This window comes from Nuphar pumila, chromosome 16, assembly GCF_984573655.1.
Source record: "Nuphar pumila chromosome 16, dmNupPumi1.hap1.1, whole genome shotgun sequence".
NCBI lineage: Eukaryota > Viridiplantae > Streptophyta > Magnoliopsida > Nymphaeales > Nymphaeaceae > Nuphar > Nuphar pumila.
In genome coordinates, this window is record NC_143264.1 from 80,995,954 (window position 1) to 81,003,901 (window position 7,948).

At 38.0% G+C, this 7,948-nt stretch overlaps 1 long non-coding RNA gene across 1 annotated transcript; it reads left to right on the top strand.

Annotated features, from left to right (window-relative positions):
* The first annotated feature begins 1,606 nt into the window (after nucleotides 1-1,606).
* On the top strand, nucleotides 1,607-7,454 carry LOC149813816 (uncharacterized). Its single transcript, XR_016428199.1, has 4 exons — nucleotides 1,607-1,689; nucleotides 6,892-6,938; nucleotides 7,022-7,141; nucleotides 7,230-7,454. It is a non-coding gene; the product is annotated as an uncharacterized LOC149813816 (long non-coding RNA).
* Nucleotides 7,455-7,948: the final 494 nt, after the last annotated feature.

Here is a 7,948-nt window from a genome sequence, read left to right on the forward strand (position 1 = left end):
CCAGGTCTAATCCAAACGATTTTGGTTTTTCTCTTCAGAATGATGTTTTACCTGTTTTACAATGTGTCCCAGTAGAGCAAGGTCACACCTTATATAACAACCAAATCCAAAATTGTTTTTATAATATTCAAATAGTAACCAGATCCGTAATCAGACCCACCCTTCAAAATCCGGACCCTGTGTAGGGTCGAGTTTGACCAGTCCATACACAACCTGTTCTCGTCCATACCCTGGCTGGCTAGCAAAACTCAATAAATAGTTGTTTATTTTTAAATATATTTAAATTGGTGGGACTCACAATTTGGACATGAAACCGGGATGGAGGCAGAGATAGAGGTTAAAATCAAAACCGGTGTGGGGATGGACTTAAGTGTTCCCCCGCCTCGCCCTGCCCCGTTTCCGATCCCCGTTAGTAAAATAATTAAAATATCCTTAGACGGTTCGACCTCCTTCCGGCTGTGCACCGGGAGCAAATGGAGCCCTGCCCCACCTCACCCTGTTTGGACCTGGAGGATATGAAACGGGGATGGCGGGGTAGGGACTTATCCGGTCCATTGCCATCCCTATTTCAAAGTAACTAGTAGAAAGAAGGACCAGGTCTTCCATTCTAGCATTTGAAAGGCAACTTCTGAAATGCACCTATATTTTGAGCATTATTTAAAAAATGCAACTAAGTTTAGAATTTTCAAAAAAGCCACAAAGTCTTATTTGTGCAGATCAAAACACATTTTTTTTTTTTAGAATTAATCGCAGTTGCTGATAACATATCTATCTTGCTGCAGTACAACTACAAAAACTACTACTTTTTACCTTCCAGCAGTTACATTATGCCTTGGTCCTACGTCAATATGTGTTTGGAGGATTAAAAAATAAGTTTGCTTTGATTCAATATATTCTTTTTTTATCCTTTATGGCATTGTTTTGATTTATGTATTTGATCCTTCTAAATTATTTTGGGATTTTCTTTTTTGGTTCATATCGCCGACCCCAATTGTTTAGGGATGAAGGCATAGTAGTTGTTGTTGTTGTATCCTTCTAAATTATGGATGTAAACACATCGGATTCAGTTTCAAATGTAGTCTATACCATATCCAACTAATCAGATATTCGCTAGTCAGATTTTGATTCAAATAAAGAAAGAATAATATCAAATCGGAGTAATTACATGTATTTAGATTTTGATATCCATCGGAATCAGATCTGTCGGATTCAGTTGTAACATCTTAAATTTAACCTGGTTCTATCTCTTTACCAAATCTGACTGATCAGAGTCGGATTCGGATTGAATATTGGATAACATCCTATCCATTGACATCTCTATTCGAGATCAAACTTTTAGTACATAAGAAAAAAAAAGTAATTAACAAAAATTTCAAAGGCCAATATAAAGTTTTGCTATAAAATTAATGTCCAAACTGTTTATTGGTATTTTATTGAGCGCAATAACTAATGAAAGCAAGGATGCATTTTTTTTTTAAATTTTCTAAATTATAGCTGCATTTTTTAATTATTCTGAAACGTTAGGTGCCAATTAAAATTTATTACCCACAAGCAGAAACGTCCCAGCGGGTGCTGTGGAGTTTCCTCGTCTCTGAAATCTTTCTTCCCATTTTGCACTCTTCTCCTTCGTTAGAGAGATCAAGAAAGAGAGTCTTCATTATCATCTGCAACCATTGTCAAGACCTTCTGGTTCGTCCCCTCTTCTTCTCTCCTCTCCCTTTTCCTTTTTCTCTTATGTTTTTTGTTTATACCAATTCTCTTTAATGGTTGTTGTTGTTGTTGTTAATTCTCGTTGTTTTTGTTATCTCGTTTTCTCCTTCGGTATCTTATCTTCGTTTGTTTTTAAACGGAGAAATGTAAGTTTTTTTTTTTATATTAATTGTTGTCAATTCTCATTGGATTGAATCCATTTTCTCTTCATTCTAACTTCGATATTCTCTTTTTGTTCATCGTCTGGATTTACGTAAATAGGAAAGAATTGATTTTAAAAATCTGGGTGGAAATTGGAAAGAAAAATAACGTGAAATTGTGTCGTAGTGCTTCGATTTTGGGGGTATCCGGTTAAGCGTTTTGTGTCATCTTTTCTTTTTTTTTGGCGATTTTTTTGGGTGCCCGTGATTGTCTACTAAGTGGTTGTTGGGCGTCTAGAATAACGTGCTTATTATTGATTCCGAGATATGAAATGAAGTTTGCTTCTTGCTTTGATTCCATGCTACGATCATCTATTCTGCTGCTAGAGCAGGTATGAAGCTGAAACAGAACAACTCTCTATCCTCCCTCTTTTCTCTTTTTCTTTTCCCTTGATGATTTTGGTTTCAATTCGTAAACCATCCATTTGGGTTTCTTTAATTTCATAATTGTCATGCTACATTGCTCATAATTTGGTAAATATTGCAAACTATGATTTCCAAACTAAATCAGCTCAGGGAACTGGTTTCACAATACACGAAACATTTTTAGATTTGTTTACCTCATGTCGCCTATGCGAGGTGCCTCTGGAATTTATTGCGGAAAATCTTGATGTTTGTGCTGTGGATTGAATGGTTGTGTTGTAGAATGATGTAAAGTAGTAAACTGGAATTAGTATTTTGAGTCATTAGCTTGTAGCAGATATAGCTCATACATAGACTGATGTACTTGATTCTATGGTTTAAAACGTTTTGTTACAGAAACCAGCATAGTGATTTAAATTTGTAACCCAAGCCTGCAAATTCTTTTTGGTAAAGACAGAATTTGAATGGGTGTCTATATATATATATATATATATATATATATATATATATATATATATATATATATATATATATATATATATATATATATATATATATATATATATATATATATATATAGGGAAGTGGGACCATCCAACCAAAGGAAGGTCCAAAATCTACAACCAGCACAGCATCTCATCGATCGGACCAAATATATTTGTTCTTTATAATTTATTTAGTAAGAAATATGCTTTACACGACCATTTTAGACGTAGACATGTTTTTCGGAAAGTAAAAAATTGATGGCTCACAATGTATTTAAAACTTTACAATACAAAATTAATGTGGGCCGTTGATTTTTAGTGCTTTAAAAAACACATTTAAACATCAAAAATTTATAATCCAAAACATGGCGCTCACTAAATGAATAATAAAAATCCAATATATAAAGTCCGATAAATGAAAAACTTGATCGTTAGAGAAGAAATATCATCGATTATCATTGGTTGTAGATTTTGGACCTTCTTTTGTTTGAACGGTCCTCCTTATATATATATATATATATATATATATATATATATATATATATATATATATATATATATATATATATATATATATATATATATATATATATATATATATATATATATATATATACCAAATTATATGAATCTATTGAACCAAAAATTATATGTTTTAGCTTTTCTTTTGTAAATTAAATCTTATGGAGGTGATCTACAATATTTGTTTAGTGGGAAATGATTTTTCAATCATATGATTGTGACACATAAGCAGATTTTTTAAGGGCTTCAAAAATGAATGGTATACAATGCACTAAAATTTTATGACTCAAAAAATCATACTTTTGTATCGAAATAACACGATCCAAGGCTTGATCCTTGGCAACTAAACCTTCTTGAGCACATCTATATGGTCAGATTGATTTGATAAAGCTTGAACCTATGGTTTTTAGTTCAATAGTTACATATAATTTGGTGCCTTCAATAGCATTAAATATTGACCCTTTATATAGTGACATGGATTTTTAAAATTATTAACAAGTTAGCAAAAGTTTTTGCCCTAGCAAGATTGTGAAGATTCATCCTTCAGGTTAATGCTTTACGTAAATTATCATTTTGGAAATTGTTGAGGGCAATGATTTTGATCAAAGTAGCATCCACCAAAGATTGTGGATGAAGAAGCATGCTTTTCTAAATTTGACATTTATCGATTTTTGTGTTCACATGGCTTCTTATTCTACTTGATTCATGCCATTGGGCTTTCATGTAAACGGATATTTATATCATGCATGCCGGTTTTTCTCCATTTAGTTTAGCTTTATTTTCAGCTTATTCGGAGCCAAAAAATTGACCAAATTTGGCTTGTTGATTCACTAATGTCTCTCGCATTCATGCAAAGCTTCTTCATCTTCGACAACGTATTAAGGAATGGCTCAGCTTTAATAACCTGAACAAGTTTAGGTTCATCAGCCAGTGGAAAGCTGAGCTCTTCTCTTTGGCCCAACGTCAGGTCGATCTTGTTGGTGTGCCGGAAGGTCAAGTGCTTCAATTGCATGAGTGTATCGTTGTCCTCTCTGCCATTGTTGCAGAATGGAGAGCGCGAGATGAGCTTAGATGGAAGTTGAGGGCCAGAGTTGCATGGTTGGCTAATGGCGATGATAATACATAATTTTTTCATATGAATGCATCAAATAAGTACAATAAGAACTGGTTCCTCTTAGTCGAGATCCCTAGATGCCAGTTTGGTCAGCAAAATTGTCTGTCAGCTATTACTTCATATTTCTCCAAGCTGTATTCGACTGACGTAGGCGTTGGGGGGTCATCGGCGATATGGGTTATAAGCAGTTGGCGGCAAACCAATTTATTCCTCTGCAGGCTCGATTCACCGAAGTTGAGATTTCTAATGCTATTAGCGGCCTCTCAGGATGGAAGGCCGCAGACCTTGATGGTTTCTACGTAGACTTCTTCAAAGCTTTTTGGCCAATTGTTAAAGCTTATATGTTATACTTGTTTAATTAATGAATTCTATTGTAATGCAAGGTTGCCTAAACCATACCATGTGGCAGTCATCTCTTTGATTCCTAAGAGGCAAGGGGCGTCAGACATATCCAACTTCAGGCCGATTTCGGTAATGGGTGCTCTGTATCGTGTTATATCTAAGGTGTTGGCTAACCGATTGTGTGTTGTCATTGATCAACTTGTCTTTCTGAATCAGGGAGCGTTTATTCCAGGTTGAAGTGTGCAAGGGTCTTTTATTTGTGCAACTGAGCTTCTTCACTCTTTACAGTTGACTGAAGCACCGTACTTCTTGTTAAAATTAGATTTTAACAAGGCTTATGATAGTCTGGCATAGAATTTTCTGTTTGAATCTCTAATAAATATATGATTCGGCAACCAGTTTATAGCATGAGTTAAGGAGCTGGTCACGAAATCTGTGTCGTCGGTTTGCATCAACAGACTGAGAGGGGAAGAATTCAAGTTGGCTAGAGGTGTGTGACAAGGGTGTCCCCTAGCCCCCATCCTTTTTAATATTGCGGCAAAGGGTTTACCTATTCTCATGAAAAGGGCAGAGCAAACAGGCTTCTTGAATTCGTTGGGCATTCCTAGTTTTGTTGGTCACACAATTCAATATGCAGATGATACTATAATATTTGGTCATATGAATGTTAATCAAATGTCTAAGTTGTGCTTCATTATTAAAGTATTTGCTGCAATTTCAGGCCTTCGCCTGAACGAGAGTAAGTTCGCTCTGGTCTTACTCAATGCTGACCCTCTCCTCCAATCGGCTGCTGCAAGGATCTTCAACTGCCCAATATCCGACCTTCCTGTTAATTTCTTGGGTCTATCGTTGCACTCACTGCAGCCATCGAGAACTTCGTCTTGGATGTCTACTATAGAGCAGGTGCAAGGGAGATTGCAGTCTTAGAAGGCCCGATATTTATCTTTTGAGGGGCGATTGACGCTAATTCACCATGTTTTGGCCAGATTACCAGATTTTCGTATGAGCATGTCCATTATACCGACGATAGTAGAACGAACGATTAATCGTTTGCTTTCGCACTTTCTTTGGTCTGGGAATGCGTCTCACAAAAAGTACCTGCTTGTTTCTTGGCAGCAGATCGTTCTCCCGAGGCAACAAGGCGGCTTGAAGATTTCGGCTCTGAGAAAGAGGAGCATCATTTTAGTCTTGAAGTGGGCATGGGTCACTTCCACGTCTCCATTTCTTTGGGCTACGTTTGTTAGGCAAAAATATGGTAGTCTACCTAACTCCCTTCTTTTGATGCTCAGTTCAGTGTGCCATTTGTCCCTCTAGTTGGAGTGGCGGAAGACACTTCGCTCATTCAGTGACAGTGATCTTAGGGCTGGCCATGGTGGCTCGTGGCTTCACTGGGCCATGACGAGCGAAGATAGGTTCTCCATTAAGAAAGTTTACCATTCCTTGTTGCCAGTCGGGATGGACTGGTTTTCCACTGATTGTATATGGGGTAAGGGGCCCGCTCCAAGGGCAAAAGCTTTGGCGTGGCTAGTAGTTTTGAATCGTTTTCAAACCCAGATTAATGTCAGGAAATGGAGGCTTCAATTTCCCAGTAGGTGTGTTCTTTGCGAGAAGGCAGTAGAGGACACAACTCACCTATTTTGGTTTTGCCCTATAGTTCTAGACCTATTTTTTCAAACTTGGGGTGCACTGTCTGTTCAAACTCGTTCGAGTTCTGTTATTCGGGACCTCGTGCTTGGTCCCATGATTTTACAAAATAAAAAAAAATGGAGATTATTGTGGCGGGTATGGTTGTTTTCAGCATGGCTGGTGATCTGGACTGAAAGAAACAATATCTTTTTCAGGGGCATCAAATTCGATTTTGGAAGGCTACGTCAGCGGATTATGTCTGATGTGTATCTGGCTCTTAAATTATATAGTAGAGACGGGGTTAGATCTACTTGTACTCTGAACTGTGCACAGTCACCATCTAGATGGTGGCTGTCTTATTCTTATGTTCCTCTCTCATCCAATATTTTGTTGGATGTATTTTGGTAATGTTGAATGATGAATGCTCTCTCTCTCTCTCTCTCTCTCTCTCTCTCTCTCTCTCTCAATGTGTGTGTTCTGCATGCACATGCATGTGTTTGAGTGCTTGTCTTTCTTGCATATTGATTAGTGGACAACCTGGACAAAGAACCATGGATTTCAGAGATTAGGAATCAGGTAAGTTGTCCACAGTTGTGTTTGATGCTTTTTCTTGACGTCTAAGCATCTGATAAGAAATCACTGTTTCATTGGGACAACAGTGTATGATAATCAGAATGACAGAATTAGCAGCTGCACAAGAGAAGCTTAATGATCTAGAAAAGGAAAAGGAAGAGACATTGAGACTTTGTGCACCTCCACGCTTATCAAGAAGATGCAAGGCGAGTGGTCTTGGTTGTTGGTTTTGCGTGTCAACATGCATGAGTCTGAAAAAGAAACAAATTGCTAACTGCTGTCTGGTTTTTGCAGGTGCTATGGTTAGTGCAGATTCAGAGTCAGTTTACCTTCATTAGCAGTTTCTCGCAAGGGAGGTCAACTTGCAGAGCTTCTTAAACAAATACAAGGATCTCGGCATGATCTATCATTGGCGCTCGCTTCTCAATCTCGCTGCAAAGACATCTGTTTGATTGGCAACAGTCTGAGCACCTAGTGCATCCTGTGTAGCACACATCTGATTGTATTGGATTTGCATTTACTGTGTAGTTTTTTTTTTCATCAAATTCCCTGTTAATAATGGAGCATTGCTCGTTTCACTGGTAGGTCATGTTCCTAGAGCATTGGCTTCAGTCTTTTCTGAGTAACCCACCACGGTCCATGCTGGTGGGTTTTAGCATGCGATTCTCGCATGCCGTCAGAGTGCATTTTCGTGCAGCTGCTTGGGTAAGGTCTTCATATAGGAAAGCTGCAAGCCTGCAATCTCCATTGACACACTAGCGTGTGTGCGCTTGCGTGAGAGAGATGTCTGCATGTGTGTGCGTCGCTGCATGGCAGAGGGATAACCTTCAATGGAACTTCAAACCTTAGTACAGTGGAAACTTTCTTTCCGATATTTTACCCAGGAAAACCGCTGTCCGGGCTTAGAGACATAGTCGCCGTACCGTTTGGCGTAAAATGCTGTAGCTAGGACCCTCGTCCCATGGCCTATGCAAGGGGGTGGTGCCTGCAGGATTCGAACCCTGACTGCCCTT